The 18797-nt window shown below is 47.3% G+C and overlaps 1 protein-coding gene across 4 annotated transcripts in view; it reads left to right on the forward strand.

The window, feature by feature from the left end:
* ZNRF3 (zinc and ring finger 3) overlaps nt 1-18797 on the forward strand; it is a 191246-nt gene that overhangs the window by 54348 nt on the left and 118101 nt on the right. Inside the window, exon 1 of one of the 4 annotated variants that reach the window (XM_027577009.2) lies at nt 6315-6389. The exons of the other annotated variants lie outside the window; for them this stretch is intronic. The gene's annotated coding sequence lies outside the window, so the exon portion shown is untranslated. Of the gene's footprint in view, nt 1-6314; nt 6390-18797 lie in introns of those variants that run through there. 4 annotated transcript variants of the gene reach the window in all.

An 18797-nucleotide genomic window follows, 5' to 3' on the forward strand; every position in this document is an offset into this window, starting at 1 on the left:
CCACTCCGCTGGTTGAATTCCAGAAAATCTTCCATGTGCCTGGTGGGTTAGGTTCCCCAGTGTACTTTCACCTGTATTATTATCTTATTTCTTCTCTCAGCTGGGACTGGCCTTCCCTGGATTCTGCCCCAGAAGGCCAACTGCCGTTCAGATTGTCCTGGTTGCCAAGGTCTGTCCCATACTTGACATAGACTGCCTTTCTTTGTACCTAACTGTACACTTTTACTTAAATGCATGTGACACATGGGTTCGGCACCTTTATGCAATTTTTAAAAATGACACAGGGTACCCAGAGGTTTGTCATCTTTTCAGAAAGTGCCTCAGTATTCCGAAGTCAGTGGTAAGTAAGACAGCCAATGGCATGTAAATAATGTTGCAATCTTGACTTGCAAAGCCTTTTCAAAATCGAAATCAAGGTAGCCTGTGGCCAAGTCAAAAGGGAAATGGTACACTCAAGAGGATGCTTGATTGCCTCTTTCCTTGCTGACCTTCCCAGCCTTCCCTTGTCATGCCTCGAATTCTCGCTCTTCAAGTCTGTTCTTCCTCTCCCCACCAGATTCATTTTTCGATTGGTAACCTTGGATCTCGTCACAACCTTGATCAAAATCTTTCAGTACCGTCCCACTGTTGACTACCTAGCTGAGCACACAGGGGACCTGGGCCTGAAGTCTCCTTCTCATTGTTGCCTCTGGGCTGCAGACCTGGGTCCTTTGCGTTCCACCCTTGTTCCCTGAGCGGGTCCTGGGCTTTCCTTTGTGCCTCTCGTTCCAAGTGCTCTTCTACTATAATACGTTTCTACGCCCCCACATTCCCGACCCCGCCTTTCCCTCTCCTAGGGCTCTCACCTGCACCGGGGGTCACATGTCCAGTCCTTCCCACCATGCGTTTCCTATTCCACCAGTGTGTTCCTTTGAACCAGAGTGCTCTGTCCTTTACTTGGCAGCTGGTCTTAAATTTCTCATTGTAGTTATTCCCTTGTTCATGTTTTCTTTTCCCCACGAGATCACAACTCCCAGTAGATAGGGATTGTGTCTTCCTCATCCCTTGCAATACAATTGTCAAATATTTACCAAATTGAAATCCTTCTTCTAGATCGTAATACTTAGTGATGGGGATATCAGTATGGCCAGAAAAAGACTGGGCTTTTTTGAGAGAACTTTTTTTTTTTTTTTAAGATTTTATTTATTTATTTGACAGAGCAAGACACAGTGAGAGAAGGAACACAAGTAGGGGGAGCTGCAGAGGGAGAGGGAGAAGCAGGCCTCCCGCGGAGCAGGGAGCCCGATGCGGGGCTCGATCCCAGGACCCTGGGATCATGACCTGAGCCGAAGGCAGACGCTTAATGACTGAGCCACCCAGGCGCCCTTGAGAGAACTTTCTATGATTGTAACAATTCACAAGCTACTTGCAGACATGGGTGTGTCCTAGGGCTATTCCAAATACTTGGGATGGACCAGACTCTCACAGTAATTTCACCTTGCCCTAGCTTTCCAGGTCTGGAAAGGGAGGTGTGGGCCAGGGGCTGATGTCCTCTCTAATTCCTTCCAGCCTGGTGTGTGACTGCCTGGGTACAGTGTCCAAAGCATGCTGGAGAAGAGACTGTCTCAGCCTGACTGTAGACTTTTAGGGAGTGTGTTTTATTGTAGTTTGGTTAATATTTTGATGATGCTTAGAAAACAGGTACTTTTGAGGAACAGCAAAACTTCTATGTAGCTCCAGTATGACCCATCGGAAGCAACTGTATGTGGGTCTTTACTTAAATTTGTACCATACTGTTAACCTCATTTCTGCCTGCCTTTGGAAGCTCTGGCATGGGCCTTAATCCTGTGTTTTAAGTGCTGGGTGGGAAGCAGAGTTTTAAAGGACTACAGTAGTATTTCTAAAGAGGCCAGCAAGCTTCGTGTGGAAGAAATTTCAATTTCAATTTCATAAACATTTGATTTTCTACTCTTTATGGGGCCCACTATAAACATCTGGGAATTATTCAGTTATTGCTTGGTTATAAACATGTTGGCATGTTGAGATAATTTTTTTTTTGTGGAATAGTGGCTATCATCTGGGCACTGGGACCTTCAAGAAGATTCTAGGGTCCATAATGTGTTTTATTTCACTTATACTAGAGGGTTTCTTTCCAGGCCTCTTCATGGCATGTCTGCTCTGGAAACGTTCCCGTGACTATCAGTAAATGCCATCCCAGGGAATTAAACAAACAGCTAATGTGTAGTTTTGAACTTTTGGTGTTATTAGGTTTAAATCTCTAGAACACATAGAAACTCGCTTGTGGCATTAAATGTGCGTGTGGGTGATTTCAAGTTCCAGTGGCAGTGGTAATTTTTTGCGTTTCCTGACCCTTGTGTTTAAATTTGCCGTCTCAACTTTGCATCACCATAGGTTTTCCCATTTAATGAATATTTATGTTGAGTCGAGTTCTATACGAATGCGCTGGTTTCTGCCCTGATTATAGCTTGCTGTGTACTGTGGCCAGGAGTGCCCTACAGACAACAGAGTTGGCACACGCCTCAGCATGCCAAGCCCTGGCGGATGTGGTTATGGACCACAGTGACTGGTGCTTGGGTTGCCATGCCAACCATGTTTTTGGAAGGGGGAGGCTCTGAAACAGCAGTGGGATGGGGGCAGAATGGTTTTGAATGTTCTAAGTAAAATGACTCTCCATAGGTATCCCTGCAGGAAGATATTATAGAAAACTCTAGAATTCTTACTACATGCTTAGATAACGTTAATTAATTTTCTTAATTTACTTTTGCAAGGCTGTTTTCATCCTCCTCGTGCGAACTTGTGGATGTTATATGACATATATGTCATCTATCTATCTATCTATCTATCTATATCTCATGTACAGATGTCTTCCCTACTTGCTGCAGGGTGAATAGGGAATCTCCTATCTCCTAATATTACCAACCCCCTCCTCTCATGTGCTACCAACATCCCCTGCCCTCTGATAACTCTAACCTAATGATAGCTGATTGGAGGAGAGGGAGGAAAAGAAGAATGAGCGGGGGAGGTTGGTTGGGGGACTCTCCCTCCCCCAGCTCTTTATCTTCATTCCCCTCTTCTCCCCATCCCAGGAAGGCCTATCCTCTCCCCTACTTATTCTCCTGTATTCAGTAAAGACCCAGGTTGTGGGTGCCATCACCCAGGGGTGGGACCTTCCGATGCCTAGCTCTCAAGCTTTGGCAGGCTGCGTTAGGACAGGAGGAGCCTGGTACCCCACACTAGAACGCTGCTTGCCCGTTTGCAGATGGTGCCCTGCATGACTAGTTCTGTGGTGCTTGGTGTTACGCAGTGAAATGTCAGGAAGGGAATTGATCAGGTCTAGTAAGCCAGACGGGGGCCCCGACAGGCAGAGCAGGATGGGACTCACGGCACCATCCGCGGTCCTAGCATTTCTTTTTTTTTTTTTAAGATTTTATTTATTTATTTGAGAGACAGAGAGCATGAGAGGGGAGAGGGTCAGAGGGAGAAGCAGACTCCCCACTGAGCAGGGAGCTCAATGTGGAGCTCAATGTGGGACTCGATCCCAGGATTCCGGGATCATGACCTGAGCTGAAGGCAGACGCTTAACCAACTGAGCCACCCAGGCGCCCCTAGCATTTCTTGACAGAAGGAGAGCTGAGCTACTGGAGGCTGGGAGCTTCACAGGCTTATCAGCTCAAGCAGTCTTATGTTGTGGGGGGCTTGCCTTCAAGGCTCAAAACAGAAAAAGCAACCCCTCTGCCCCCACCCCTTTGAATGGAAACTTACTATTTTAGAAGGGGAGGCTGACCACACATTTAGTCTTTGCTTGCTGACTTGGGTTCAGCTGTGTGATTCTCCATTAGATTGGTCCTCCTTCAGGGCGGGGCTGGTGTCTCAGTCTTGGCACATTTCCCTCACTCCAGCCTGAAGGGGTCTCGTGTGAGTTAGGAAGAGCTTTACTTCTTCAAGATACGTGACTTCTACTTGCTGTAAATTGGCCCTCAGGTGGATCCAGGGTGACCACAGATGTGAAGGGCACCCCCTGGAGTTGTTCAGTGCACGAGGCCGTCTTTCCAGGAGCTGATGTGGCACCTTTGTAGAAGTTGTTCCCTCTTCTTCGCTGCTCCCTCGGTAATTCTTCGATGCTGCTTCTGATTTCTGTCATTTGTTTCTAGAAAACCGGGGAACCATGTTTGTTAGAATTGTGTGTAACATTATGCAACAAGATGCCAAGGGGACATAAGGAGTTTAGTATGCAGATTCTTGACCTCTGCTCTGGCTGCTTTTCTGCTTTGCATTAGCTCTTAAGAGATGAGCTGACTCGAGTGGGGTCCTCAAACCTTGGGTACATCAGTAATTGCATGGGTAGGCTTTTTGTGGAGCAGAAATGACACCACCATTTTATGGGAGAAGGTAACACATGTATTCCTAAGAACCAACTTACAAGTTAATTTTTGCGCTCTAACCTGCTTTGGGTATAAGTTCTCCTTAGTTCTGTGTTACAGGGACATCCTTGAGCCAGCTGCATTTGGGAGGAGTGGGGAGGACACTTCCGTGTCATCGACCATTGACAGGGGTGTTAGGAGAAGCAGTTTTTAGCTTTGTTATGTAAATACGCAGGGTTCGCCAGGTTCCTTAAAGCAAGTTACAAATTTTGCAGAAGGAGTGGCCCTGAATTTCCTTTGTTGGTAGGAAAGACTGCTTTGGGTTTGAACCTGGTTATCTGCTGTGGAAACGTAACTTTGCCTCTCTGGGTCTCAGTTTCTGCATCTGTAAATTGGAGAGAAATTTTTCCTAGAGTTGTGAGGATTAAATGAGCTACTCACAGCATACTTTGGTGTTTTAGTGAGGATGAGGAGGATGATGAAGAAAATGATACACATTGTTTCATGATGTTCCTTACCTGTGGTTGAACATTTTTATTCTAAAATGGTAGCTTATCAAGGTTAAAGAATCCAGAGGTGCTCTTCATTGAGAAGTCATAGCACGGGTATCTTTTCTTAACATGCTTAGTGTATTACCACTTAGACGGTATCCCTTCTCCCCAGGTGGGGGCTCTTAAGCATTGTGCAAGAGGCTCAGGAGGCTCGTTCCTCCCTGGTCCCCACTTCCCTCTTTGACTTCTGTTTCCTGGGAGGTGCGCTTTGCTGCAGCTTCATCTGCTCACCCCTGCGCCCTGCAGCTAGATCGTTGTCCTGACCCTGAGCTCTGTCGGTTTTGGGCATGTGGGCACACATGCGTGCATGGGAGCTGCAAGTCCCCTATATAGGAAGCTGGATTTCTAGGTTGGCCTGCCTGTTGTTCCTGAGGCCACATGGCCTGCATACAGGCACAACTGCTCTAAAGGAAAGCAGGGTGGTTGAGTACTCCTCTGGATCCGGCCAGGGCACGTGGAATGTTGTGATATGCTCAGGCTGTGCTGTGGGGGCCTAATTATGTGGGGCCTGTGGCAAGCACAAGTGACTTCAGCACTTGGTTTGATCCAGTGTGCAATTATGCCAAAGCAAATACTTTATTAATCTTAACCCTCAAATTAGACACATTGACTTTTTCTAAAAATGGGAATGATAGGAGTGCATTGTGGGGGTTTTGTGTGTGTGTGTGTGTGTGTTTTAAACTTTCCCCCACCACCCTCTGCCAAGACTGGGCTGTGCATTCCTCTCCTTGAATGGAGAAGGTAGTTTCCATCTCTGTCTGCCCCCTTCTCTCACATTCCTGAGACTGGGTGATGGAAAGATGCCCCTTCTCCTTTTGTGCAGGTGAGCTTTTCTCCTGGCTGTCTCCGAGGTTCCAATTCTTTTGACGTCAAGACCCAAGAATCTTGCTCCTGAAAGGATCTGCTGTCCTGATGGAACTTTCCTAACTGGGGACTCTTCCTGGTTTCCTGAGGATTCTGATCCAGAATGCGTGCAGGGAAATCATTGGGTGACTTCCTGGAGTGACCTTGAGAGTGTCTCAGGAGGCTCAGCCGTAATGTCTTGTGTGGCATGCGAGCAAATGAGCACAGTTGGTAGATGAAGGACTTCCCACTCAGCACCCTCAGAGTGTCTCGGGTAAAGGGTACTTTCATAGGGTAGGATGATTCTGGTATTAGAAAGTGAGCCTGCTCTTACCTAGTCCAAGTAGAAAAAAAAAAAAAAAGCCTCTAAATAAACAAGCAACCTAACCTCATCTCAGAAAAACAATTCCGGGTTAGCCTCTTCTTTTCTCTCCACTTGGCCTCGCCAGCGATCTGAGGGGACCTGGTGGGATTTATCAGCTTTGAAGTCCTAAGGTGCTATTTTAATACTTTTCTTTTACATTGCAGGTTTTGAGGCTGATTTAACTAGATTCTGGAGGGAGCTTACTTTACACCGTTCTTAAGAGCCCGGACAATCTTGAAAGAGTTAAACCCTAATTAGCTCATTCCTCAGGTATTTAATGCCCTTATTAAAACTCAACTGCTCGCTCACTTTTTTCTTTAGTGAATCAGATTTCTTGAGGAGCTGAGCCCTCACTCCTCAGATCACAGGCTCACATGTTGAAGCTGGCAGTGCTAGAGGCTAGTTCCTATCTGTGTGACAGCATTTTTAATTTAACAGGACCGCCTTTGATGTTCCCAAATATTTATAGGCAGCTTTAGATCATTTCAGTGTGTGCTTTCTTTTTCTTTTCTTTTCTTCTCTCTCTCTCTCTCTCTCTTTTTTTTTTTTTAAACTGGAGCAAAAGTTCTTCCTCATGCAACAGCCTTCCTTTTATCCTGTTGGTTTATTTTTGTTTCCTTTGCAGCTTTGGCGAAGGCTCTTGGGCTGCATTCACACGAGGTTGACCCTTCCTTCAGCTTCTTTGGTAAAGGCCACCTCTCCGTATCCTCCTGCCTGCTTGAGATTGCTTGAGGCACTTCTGTTCGTCCCTTGACTTTCTAGAGGCTGAGTTTTTTTCGGATTTGGCTCAGGAATCTGCTCTCTGGCTGACCTGAAAGCTTTCAGATCAGTGTGGAGACCTGGGCAATGTGTGTGGAGGTGTCTCTTAATGGATGACCCGGCTGCGATGTCCTGCCCTGCCCGTGCGTGTTGACCGGGCCTCAGCAAGTTATGATTTATAATGTAACTTCAGCAGATACTGCCATAGCTGGGGCAGGGAATACAGAGACAGAACTCTCCCCTGATCTTTGCAGGCTTGCTCCATTTGGCTCTGCTAGACTTGTTGGCTGAAAGTAATAGAGAACCATAGACTTCAGTCTCAGGGATGGGAAAAACAGAGTTGCAATGCAGATTTGTTAAACCATTGAGAAAAAGGAAAAGAAAACTTTGTACCAATCAAAACAAATTACAGAACAGAGGACGGTGGATTCTCCAGCCTGGGCTCTGGGTAAACATTCTGCTTGTGAAACAATCCAAGTTATTGAACTCTCGGCTGCTGTTACTTACCTGGGCCTGTCAGACAGAAGCCTGGAACTTTCCATGGCCGCCGCCGTCGTTGCTAGCTCTGCCTCCTACTGCATGGAAGCCTTTTAGGGCTGAAGGTCACGTAGGTGGTTGGTGAAACATTCGAACGAATGAATGCCATGTTAGACGCTGCCCTTGGGGCTTTGCGCCGTGTGTTTCACTCGGTCCTCGGGAGGGTTCTGAGGAATATGAGGTTTCACCCTGCTTCTTTGAAATGAGAACACCAAGGTGCAGAGAGGTTTTAGCACAGCTAGTGAACGGAGAGCTGGCCCGGAGCTCAGGAGTGTGTTTATAACCTCCCTAGAAGGTAGTGTAAGGCTGGCAAATCTGATGAACCCCTTACAGCTTAGAAAGCCTCTTGAGGCTAAAATCTACAGTGTGTCTCGTTCTGAGAGTTCAGAGCTGACCAGGTTCTTGCCACACAAGGGACACAGAGGTGGAGAGCACGGCCCTGGAGCCAGACAGGCCTACTGCCTTTGATCTTGGCCAGGTTACCCAACCTCCCTGAACCTCTATAGCTTGTACCTTTACCTCCTAAGGGGTGTGAGGATTAAGTGAGGTAATATATGTGAGTTACACAGCAAATGCTTCATACGTGCTGGCGCCGGAGGCTGTCGCTGCTATAGAATCGCCACCCTCAAGGACCTCACAGTCCTGCAGGAAGGATAGTCCGGGGAACCAGCTATGAGATGGTCAGGTAAACCAGGTAAACTTGGCAGCTACAGCGGGGAGCTGTGCTGCTGCTTAGCAGGGGCCCAGGGCAGAGCCTCCGGCTTGGGTTTTTACATTCTTTCAGCAGACCCGGACTGAGGGCTTCCTCTGTGCTCGGCAGTCAGTCTTTGGGTCACACCCGATTGCTTCCCTAACCCCCCCTCCCCAAAGTTCCCTTTCCCTTGGGGGAATTTGAGCTAAAATGTTAATTGCCACCTGGAGAAAGATTTTCTGAAGTCATTTTCACATAAAACCCCCAGATGCCAAATGGCACAGCCACACTCGATTTGACAGTTTATCTTGCATGGCTTTGTGCTAGCCTTCACCTATTATTTTAATCTTATCTAATTTCCCCCCAATTTCTCTGGTCTCTTGTACATGAGAACTTGATGGTCTTTGAGAATGTGCGAGCGACTTGCTGTGGGAGCAGGTGGTGATCTTTTGTTCCCCACAGTGCCCAGATGGTGTCCGTGCCTTCTCGTGCTCTGGTTCCGTGGGGATTTGTTGATAAGATTTTGCTTTGATTTGGTTTTCCAACCCAGTGCCACGTTCAGATTTGGTTACGGACACTGTAGGTTTTTTCTCTGCAGAGTTTCATTGCTCCATCATGGGCTGTCTTGAAACATAAGCCCCATTCTCCATCTCCCCCTTCCCCCCTTCTCCTTTGCAAGCTGTGGGGATGATTGTGCGGAAGAACTTTTTAACTGTCCCTAGCACACGGTCCAGAGCGGACCTTAGCACACTTGCACTTGTTGAATTGGTTGATAAGATATTTTACAAAATGTTATTTTAACAAAAATTACATATGAACAAAAGATACAATGAAAGCCTGTTGGCTATTGTGCTTATATACTTAGGAACCCAGGTAAGCCTTTTTCTAAGGTAATCTCAGGTCATTTTTGTGTTTCTTGTTGAGTTAGTGAGTTTTTGGTGGGAAGTGGGTATTTTTTAAATACACTGTTGATTGGAAGCTAAGATGTTACCTTAACTACTTTTGGACTGTGAAAATAAGGTTAATTTTTTATTTGGCTCTGTTTGAGAGTACTACTAGAGTGGGTCATTTTTTTTTTTTTTAAAGATTTTATTTATTTGACAGAGAGAGACACAGCGAGAGAGGGAACACAAGCAGGGGGAGTGGGAGAGGGAGAAGCAGGCTTCCCGTGGAGCAGGGAGCCCGATCCCATCCTGGGATCGTGCCCTGAGCCGAAGGCAGCCGCTTAATGCCTGAGCCACCCAGGCGCCCCTAGAATGGGTCATTTATATTCAGCTTTGGTACCCATGCTTTTTTTAAGTAGCATGTTTAACTTCACATTAAAAGTAGCTTATATTCAGCTAAAACAACAACTGATTGAAAGGATAGTTCAGAAGAAGAGTGAGAGAGAGAGAGAGAGAGAGAGAGAGAGCAGCATGCCATTGCAGTTGCCTGCAGGTCAGCTCCATAGAGTTAACTGGGAATTAATCGAAGGCCAGATTTCTTTCCCAAGGACCCCAGACAAGCTTCTAATGTTCACTTGCCTTCCTTGGGGCATCTTGGTGGCATCCCTTTGTCCCCGGTGCACGCTGGCCATGCTATGGATGAGGCAGTAGTACCTGGGAGCACATGTTGAAGTAGTGTTGGGTAGTATGCAAGTCTGCTTTGGAGAGGGTGAGTGGTCTGTCACTAGCTAGTGAAATTTGGGCAGAAAAAAGTCCGAGACAGTTGAATTAGTACACCTGGGGCCTGTACAGGATGATGTTTGCATTTTCCAGCAATGCTTACAGAGCATCAGTTTGCCCCATGTTCTGTGGGATGTGTCTGCCCCGCCCCTGATCAGAAGTAGGAATGGGAGAAAATCCATTCTGCCTTCGCACTCCTTCTCCAGGCTTAGCTGGATTGCTAGATGCGTGGTCAGTCGGATGCAATTTGTTTTGCTCGAGAAAGGGAAAGCCTGCATTGATAATACGGTGATAGGACCCGTGATTGCAGTTTGGGTTTTTAAAATTGGTGATTAGATCTGTCTGGGCAGGGAGCAGAGATGAAGTTAATGGTCTAGTGGAGATCACTGGTTCCCAGGCAAGGGCCGAGTGGCTCCGTTGGGCTTTTTAGGCACACTTGTCTGAAGAATGCTTTTTGGTTTTGAATCCCTTTCCAAAGCTCTGAAGCTCTCCTTGATCTTAACTCTTTGGGGAAACTTGCCTTCTGGGAATGGACAGCGACCAGGAGCCAACTGCCTTTAAGTATCTGCCTGTCCTGGGGGCTTCCTGTTGGGTTTGCTAACTAACCTAACCCTAACCGGCTCTGCCTTCAGACCAGGATGGTTTTCGCTGTACTAATTTTCTCAGAAAACAAACTAAAATATGCTCTTGTTGGTATAGAATGATTATGCAAATCAGGTCTATGTGCTTAGGTTCCTAGAAATGTAGTTTAGTAAAAAGGAGAAGTCACCTTTTTGCCCCATGTGCTTTCCTCACTTATGCAGTGAATTTGGTGAAATCTGGTTTGTATCTCGGAGCCTCAGTTTCTCCATTAGACTTTGGATCAGAAAGGTACTGAGGGAACAAAATGAAATAACTTTGTGCTTTCTCCTCCTTTGTGGATTTGAGCCATCCCAGTCTCTTCTTTGTGGTCCGTCATGTTCCTGTATTCTTGGTATCAAGGCGAGGAAGTCTGCAATAGGCTTTGGTTATTTAAAGGTGTGTCTGGCCAAGCTTAATGCCCTCTTTCCGTTTTGATGGATGTGGGGCATGACAATTTCTGGATAGTGTCCACAGAATCACTGCTGGCTTCTTCCTATAGGGGTGGGCGCATGGGCAGGTGGGAGAGATGGAATGTGTCCCTGAGATGCCTGAGATGGTGGCATTATAATGCGCATGGGCTGAGTACCACGTGCAGGGGGCTGAGGGAAAGCCTCTAAAAATGTTGAGCAGCAGCGTCCTGGGGCTAGGCCTCCATCTGGATTTGAAAAGGGCTGGGCTTGGATTCACCCCTGCCTGCAGTTGCTGGGAGGGCGAAAGCATTCCTTGCTGAGACCCAGGCTGCGGTGGCATCCGATGGGGCTTTCTCTAGTAGATCTGGAGGCGGCCTGGTGTGGAATGCGCTTGTGGCAGTGTGAAGAGTGAGGCCATGGCTGGGAGACAGGAGACCTGAACGGCTCCCTGATCTGCCACTTAAGTGGGACCGTCAGGAGCCAGCCTCTCTGAGTCTCAGCCCCACATCTGTAAACTGGGTGTGGGGGCTGGGTGAGATTCCTGGAGGCAGCGGGGAGGATCAGCATGCCTGGGGGCTTCCTGCAGGGCAGGAACAGGAAGGGGGGAATCACTCAAACTGCAGAATCGGGGAGGGAAACGAACCTCAGAGGCCAGTAGGGGATGGACTGGGGGCGGGGCCCTGCAAGCCAGCCAAAGGTATTTGCCTTTCATTATGGAGACCAGGGGGTCTTCCAGCCACTCGTGGTAGATGATGTCCATGTGTACGACCAGATTTTTGATGACAGGACCTGCTTGGCCCCGTGTTCTCCAGCAGCATGGTTTGTAATCACAGCAGCCTGGGGGCTCTGTCCAGGCTGTGCTTTCCCATCCTCAGAGCAGCCTGGAATGTAAGGGAGTAAGTAACGTTCTGGTGACAACCTTGAATTCACTTTATTAAAGATAAATAAATTACATGCCAACTTTGGCCTTTCACTGTTATTAGTAACAAATTGCTCTCCACCCATACACTCAACCATTCATGACACCTTGGGGAACTTTGCTTGTTGTGGCCTTCCCCTCCCCCCACCGCTCCCTGGGGGATTTTATTATATACCAGGTGTGTGCAGAAACTTCTGGGGAGTGATTCCTCGGCTGCTTTTCAGGTTCTGCCCATAACCCTTCAGTTGGGGCTCTGTTGACAGTCCTGGGTTTCAGAAGAGAGATTTCGAGGTCTGTTAGGATTAGGCAATAGAGTGACTGGCTGATTTGGGCATTTTTCTGGTTATTGACAGGCCTTACTGTGGCTTCTCCCAGATGAATGAGGAATATATTTTTCTAAATCCAGCCATTGAACCAAATGAGCCACACTGGGATAAACTGTTTGTTTACAAATTATGTAAGAGAAAGGCCCGGCCATTAAATTCTTCTGGGCCAGAATCCTTACCCCTCTTCAAAGTTGTAATCAAACTAAACAAACACTTTCCACAGGAACTGACTCCCTCCCGAGAAACAGGAGCAGATGCTCCTGGGAGGCCTTTAGCAACTTTGGAATGTTTAATGTAGAAATAATGTAACCAAGGTGAAGTTGTTCCAGAAACGTTGCTTACTCTAGCCAGGACCAAAGCACGCGTCAGCTTTTTTATTTAGGGCAAGAGGTGCAAAATGAACTGGGCCAGGCAGAATTTTCTTTAGAATGTTCAATTTTCTGTTTTCATCTTCCCTGCCTCTCCTAGTTTCAGCCCCTTGTGACCTTTATTCCTTTCTGCTTAAGTAACTTTTTTTTTTTAAGGCTTGATCCTTATGTCTTAGCTGTGCTGGATTACATCTGGGGATCAAGGAGCCCTCCTCTTAACCAAAGCTCTCAATTACTGCTTCTCTGTCTCTAGGAAAGATGTCAGGTGCAGTGCAAACACTCCAGGGGAGGGAGGCTGAGGCTGCCTAGCCTTTGTTGTTGTTCCAGTAAGACAGTTCTTTTGGGGATTGACAAAGACTATCTAGGGTCAGAGACACGGTTTTCCAGCTCTTGCTGATTTGAGCCTTTACGGGGTGGCTTGATTTATTTTGGTTTGGGCATGTTGTGAATTTTTAGGACCTCGGGCACACTTGTATTAGAATAGAGATAAATTTCTAAGACCAAGTGCAGATTTCTCTGGATTTTTGCCTCAAGATGAGCTTTTCTCAAGGTGTCTTCTGAAGAACTCTAGCCCTACAGAATGCTTTAGAAAGGGTTCTGTGGTGAGCTGACTTTGAGAATGCTGTTTATTCCCTCTTGGAGATTTAGATGGCCCAGTAGTGAATTAACGGCTCTGAGAAAATCCTGCTGAAAACGAATCCAAATGAACTCTATTCAATCTGGCACTTCTCAAATATACTTGATCACAGGACTCCTTTTCTCAAATACCTTCGAGCTGGGGAAATTCCACTCCAGCCAGCTGGTGTTAGGTTGGTTAGGGTCCGTGCTGGTCCAGTTGGTGTCCCGTTGGATGATGAGCATGGAAGGCTAAGAGTATGTTAATTTACGACTTCCCACAGGGCCCTGGGGTGTTGTCATCACCACCAGGGCCTAGATGCCTTTTACTTGTGACAGGACTGTTTTCTCCATTTTAGCTCAGCAGGTTTGTAGTCTGCTCTCTACTTGGGTGAAGGGTAGGAAGTTGTATAATAGTATAAAAGAACCAAGAAACAGTCGCTTTTTTTATTTTATTTTATTTATTTATTTGACAGCAAGAGAGAGCACGAGGTTGGGGGCAGAGGGAGAAGGAGAAGCAGACACTCCGCTGAGCAGGGAGCCTGACGTGGGGCTTGATCCCAGGACCCTGAGATCATGACCTGAGCTGAAGGCAGATGCTTAACCACCTGAGCCACCCAGGCACCTGGTAACAGTGCTTTTTTTTTTTTTTTTTCTTTTTTTAGGAGTTTAGTTTCTACTGGGTTAGGGAGATTAATGGAGTTAAGCAGAAATACCTTGCAAGCCCAACACCAGCCCCAAGCAGCCTGTCCTCTGGGCATGTGTGGAGGGGCGGCGGGGGGGGGGGGGGGGGGCGCCTCTGTTGCCATTTAGCAAGCTATGGGGACCTGATGAGCAGTGGGAAGATAATACAGAGGCATGCCCTGGCAGTCGGGAAGTCTTAAATGACTTTTCATTAGGCTTGCCCCTGTTTTTAACACATGTTCACAGGTAACAATCTCTTCAACTCCCCCCAGAGTTGGATGAAATGTGTGTTTAAGCCTCTGGAAGAACTCTCTGGCTGATCTGCCAGTATTAAAATCCTGGGTTTGGGGATGGCTGTCCTCCCCAGCTCTGACTCGGGGGCTGTGAGTTTAACTGCCAGGTTTGGGGTGCCTCCTGCCTTGGAGGTGTTGGGCTGAGTTGAATGGATGTGCATTTTTCAGGTTTTTCTGCCTTGGTTAATGCACAAAAGATGGACTGTGCTCTTCAGGCTCTAGTTGCCTATAAGAAGAATGTGACATGAGCAGGGCTGAGATGGTGCCCCTGTGAGGTGCTAAGGGGAGACTCCGAGATGAGGAGTTTACATTTTTTTCCACCTATGTGTCATATTTCATGGAGTGTTGACTTAGGGCTTTTTCTTTCTTTCTTTCCTTTCTTTCTTCCTTCCTTCCTTCCTTTTCTTTCTTTCTTTCTTTCTTTCTTTCTTTCTTTCTTTCTTTCTTTCTTTCTTTCTTTCTTTCTCTCTCTCTCTCTCTCTCTCTCTCTTTCTTTCTTTCTTTCTTGCCTTTCTTTCTTTCCTTTCTTTCTTTCTTTTTTTTTTTTTTATACTTTTTAAATTGGGGTTGACCTACCTGATGGATATCGTCAGCAGCTAAGATCTCCCAAACCTGGAGTATCCAGTGTTTTGGCTTAGTAGCTTTTGATGAGACCCTAGGCTCTGCTGCTGAATTAAGGGTGGGGCTCAACCTCTTCTCAGCCCAATGCACACCCCCCCCCTGAAGGAACCATCCTCCTTTTTTTTTTTTCTTAAAGATTTTATTTATTTATTTGAGAGAGAGAGAATGAGAGATGGCATGAGAGGGAGGAGGGTCAGAGGGAGAAGCAGACTCCCCGCTGAGCAGGGACCCCGATGCGGGACTCAATCCCGGGACCCCAGGACCATGACCTGAGCCGAAGGCAGTCGCCCAACCGACTGAGCCACCCAGGCGCCCAGAGCCATCCTCTTCTTGCAGGGTGTGCTGTTGTCAGAAAATTCTTCCTTCGCTGAGCTAGACTTATGCTCCTTGCTTCCAGTTCTGCCTTCTAGAGCCTGTTAGTGTCCTAGGGCTGCCAGAACAAAGTACCACAGACTGGCTGGCTTAAACAACAGAAACTTATGTTTTCACAGTTCTGGAGGCTCGAAGTCCGAGGTCAAGCTGTCAGCAGGGTTGGTTTCTTCTGAGGCCTCCCTCTTCGGCTTGTAGATGGCCGCCTTCTCCCTGTGTCTTCCTGTGGGCTTTCCTTTGTAGCTGTTTGTATTCAAATTGTCTCTTCTTATAAGGACACATGTCAGATTAGGGCCCATCCTGAGGACCTTGTTTAACTTAATGACCTCTATTTTTTTTTTCCCTTTCTTTTTAAATTACCATATAATGTATTACTAGTTTCAGAGGTAGAGATCTCATTTATCAGTCTTATGTAACACCCAGTGCTCATTCCATCATGTGCCCTCCTTAATGCCTACCCCTAGTTACCCCATCTCCCTACCCCCTCCTCTCCAGCAACCCTCAGTTTGTGTCCTGTGATTGAGTCTCTTATGGTTTGTCTCCTTCTCTGATTTCGTCTTGTTTTACTTTTTCCTCTTTTCCCCTATGATCCTCTGTTTTGTTTCTTAAATTCCACATATGAGTGAGATCATATGGTAATAGTCTTTCCTGACTTATTTCGATTTGCATAATACCCTTTAGTTCCATCCATGTCTTTGCAAATGGCAAGATTTCATTTTTTTGATTATTCCATTGTATCTTAATCACCTCTTTAAAGACCCTATCTCCAAATAGCCATACTCTTGAGGTCCTGGGGGCTAGGACTTCAACATATGAATTTTGGGGTGACGCATCTCAGTCCATAACATAGAGCCACCTCAGACATGGTGGCCCTTCACATCTTTGAAGCTGGTTATCCTCTGTCACCCCCTATCTACCAGCAGAACCAATAAAATATGTTTTCTCCTTGCTGAGTACCCTTAGTTCTTTCTGTTCATCATATGAGGTGGTTTTGGGGTCCCTTGTCATCTTGGAGTCTTCTGGACTTGCTTCAGTTCAGGAGAGACAAAGTAGAGTATCTGGGCTGCTTCCAGTATTCCCAGATAGAATTCATTCTAGTATCTCCCCCAGCAAATGGTTTTGATGATTTTCTGAAAAATTTTAAGAGGCTAAATAATAGGCCTGTAAAGTTTTAGTTGCAACTTTAATAAATTCGTCTTTAATTGTGACCGTTGACATGTGCACGTGTGCACAAACGTGAATACCCACGTGCAAACCCCCCTCCCCCCCATGAAAGCAGTGCTAACCATAAGTCTTTTCTGACTCAGGCATTTCGGTTTAGAGTTAAGTGCCCAGGGTCTAAATTTATTTACCACTCTTTGCCCTTCCTCATACTTCCCCAGTTTTAGGAAAGCCAGCGGGGATAGTTATTTCAAAAGAACAAATGAATGTAGAGATGTATTTATTCTTTTGAAGTGTAATTACTGTCTGGAGAGCCTAGAAGTAACTCAGTCACTTGAATATAATTCCTTTTAGGTACACACTCTTAAGTCACGCTGTAGTGTAATTAGATTTAAAATTATAAGGCACCCCCTTCACTTTTGGAGATTGTTTTCCTTTTTATTGTCCATCCCCTGTGCTAGAAATTGCCAAAAAGGCTTATCTGTTCTGTATTTTCAGCACTTAGGAGAGCAAAGTTTAAAAAAAAAAAAGTTTGTCACATGAGTAAACAAATCCCTCAGGTCATCTCCTGCTTAATCAGGAGGGTCCTCTTGTGTCTCAGAGGCCTAAATGTGGCAGAAATGGCAACTTGGGGTTTGGGGGTGACTCTGGCCGTTTTCCCTTTTGCTGCTGAGTTATGGAGCTTCCCATGAAGAGACAGACCCCTCACCGCTGTTCACTTTTCTGCCAAACTGTGGTGTGTAAATCCCGACTGATAGTTTGGACAGACTTTTTCCTCTCCAGAGAGTGGGTGACACTCTCGGGAGTCCCTTTGAAGATGCTTTGACCACACCACCCAGGATTTCCAGATTGTAGCCCCGAGATGGCCAGAGCCCTGGCCCCACACAGCTGTTAGGCCCCCTCTGCTCTGGAGGCCCAACAATGTTAAAAACACCAACTATTTATAGCATACTTTTCAGTGTCCGTAAATTACAGGATGCTCTTGCCAGTGGGATGGGGCAGACACCCACCTGCCTGCTGCACTCTCATTGCCCAGAAGCTTGCAGCCAGGTGGTAGGAGCTGAGCCCCACCTGAGTGTTTCCAGGGCTTCACCCGGCGGAGGCCTGCTGGCCTGCCGCAAGGTTTCTAGTAGAGTCAGTGGAGGACTCCAGCAGAGTCCTTTGAGGTGGCGTGGCTCAGGATTTAAGAAAAAAAAAATACCCAAAGATACCAAGGTATGTGTGGTCTTGAAGATGCTGCTGTAACTGCCAGCTCCCCAGATGGCTGTGTTTTCAGTGGTCTGTGCAAGGACATTGGTTGAGTTCGGTCACTGGTGAGCAGGGGAGTGTCCTGTGCAATGTCCGTTTACTCTTACCTGGAAGGATCCCTCGTATTTCAACAAGGTAACCGAAGAATGTTGAATCTGAATTTGGGATACAATTAATCTCCGTAGAGTGAAGAATTTTAGAAGTATGGAGAAGCTCATAAAAAGCCCTGGTAGAGTCTGGGGTCCTCATTCTTCCCTTCACCGCCTCTTGGGGAAGACTTCCTTATCTGCCACGCAGGGTGCATGGGAAGGGAAGCCCCCTCCTCGGGGTGCTGTTTAGAAAGGGCTCAGTGGCTAGAATGCCCCCCATCCCCACCCCGACCCCTGCCCCCAGGCTGCTAAGCCTGAAGGAGATGGACTTTTGGGGGGCAGGTTTTGTTGTGCTAGCCTTTGGGCCCTTCAGTTCCTTGCTTGGTTCAGGGAGGGACAGCGAGAAAGAGGCCTGTTCTGTTAGCTGGAGTTTCCATTGAAGTGCTAACTGCTGGATCCTTTGAACCTCCAGCCTGGGAGGGTATTTATAACTAGCTGTTTGCGTGCTTAGAGGAACTGAGGCCCTGCCTTTCTGTAGTGGTTTAAGAGCTGTGCCCTTGGTGTGGGCTGAAAGGGCAGGCCTGGCTGAGTGTGGGGACTCATGCTCAGCTCCCCACGACCTTGTTCTCCTCCCCCCTCCCCTGTGAGGCCAGCGGCCCTTTCAGGGTTAATGTCTCTGCTTTGGAAGCAGCCGGCCAGTTTACACTCCTCCCTGGGCTGTACAAAAATACTTCCTTTGAAGTGTTGGGAGAAGCGGTGAAGGGTAAAACCTGGTGAAGAAGGAAACCTGGAGTGGGGCTTGAATGCACTTCTCTTCCAGGGAGCTTGCCGTGGGCCTGACCCCCCCCACCCCGCCCCACACTGGCCCTCTCTATAACCCACTGGGCTGATTGGTTCTCCTCACAGATCGCACAGCTTCCAGCCTGGGTCGCTGCTGGCTTTCTCTGTGGATGTGTGTGTTTGTGTTTCAAGTCTCCACGAAAGGAGTATTTCTCAACAAGAGAGAGAGTTCGAATGCTGTGGCCCAGCTTGGCAGCAGGAATCCCTCTGACCACACTGCTCCCTGGGGCTGCTCTGGTGGGGGTGGTCTGTTCCCGCCCCCCCCCCCCCATGTGTGAAGCTGCAGTGTTTCCACTTGGTCCTAAGGCAGCCAGCCCTGCTCCTTGCCCCCTGCTGGCCTAGGAAAGCTGCTGTTGATCCCACCTCTGATTCCAGATCAGAGCATAGCAAGCCCCCCAGAGGACCACTGGGCTTTCCAGCGGGAAGTTCTGAGTTCTGATGCTTGGGACTTCCCAAGACCCAG

The sequence above is a fragment of the Zalophus californianus genome, chromosome 14, assembly GCF_009762305.2.
Source record: "Zalophus californianus isolate mZalCal1 chromosome 14, mZalCal1.pri.v2, whole genome shotgun sequence".
NCBI classification, from domain to species: domain Eukaryota; kingdom Metazoa; phylum Chordata; class Mammalia; order Carnivora; family Otariidae; genus Zalophus; species Zalophus californianus.